Below are 697 nucleotides of genomic sequence, written 5' to 3' on the forward strand. Positions count from 1 at the left end.
GCTCTGCGCGCGGCGTGCGCTGCGCTCGGCCGGGCCGCGGGGCAGCAGGTTGGACGCCGGAGTCCGGGCCATGGGAATTCCCGTTATAAACCCCGCGAGGGGCGGGGCGGGCCCGGCGCGCCTGATGGACGGGCCCGGCGGCCTGTAGCGGCCCACGCGCTGGCAGGTGAAAGCCAATGGGAGAGGGGCACGAGGGGCGGCTGGTCGTCCGCCCCCACCCGGGAGCCGCGCTGGTTCGCTCTGCCCGCGGGGGCTCCCGGCGAGCCTGGGGTAAAGAGTAACTTTCTCCCGACTCGTCTGCGCGCGGGCGCCGAAACGAGTTCCAGCAGCCCTAACCCCACCCAGCGTTCACCTGGCTGGCCAGGCAGCCTCGCGCCGGTAGCCTCCTCTCTCAAGCGCGGGTTGTCAGGACAGCAGGAAAAGCACTTCTGGCTGCACTTTTCCCGATGACAACGCGAGGGCACAGAGGCACTGAGAAACCTATTTCCCTGCTGCGGCACCGCCAGGGGCAGCGGGGAAGCCGCCGTGACCCGCGCGGGGTGCGCGCTGACCGCGGTGACAGTGGGGGCTGGGAGCAATCGCTGCGGCCCAAGAAGCTCGCTGGGTGCGGAGTTCCACAGCAGCTGCCCCAGAAGTCTCGAGGGGGAAGGGGGAAGAATCACCCCGCGGGAACCCAGGAATGCTGGCTTCCCACTCC

Source organism: Chinchilla lanigera, unplaced genomic scaffold (genome assembly GCF_000276665.1).
Source record: "Chinchilla lanigera isolate Chin_1 unplaced genomic scaffold, ChiLan1.0 scaffold00065, whole genome shotgun sequence".
Classification (NCBI taxonomy): domain Eukaryota; kingdom Metazoa; phylum Chordata; class Mammalia; order Rodentia; family Chinchillidae; genus Chinchilla; species Chinchilla lanigera.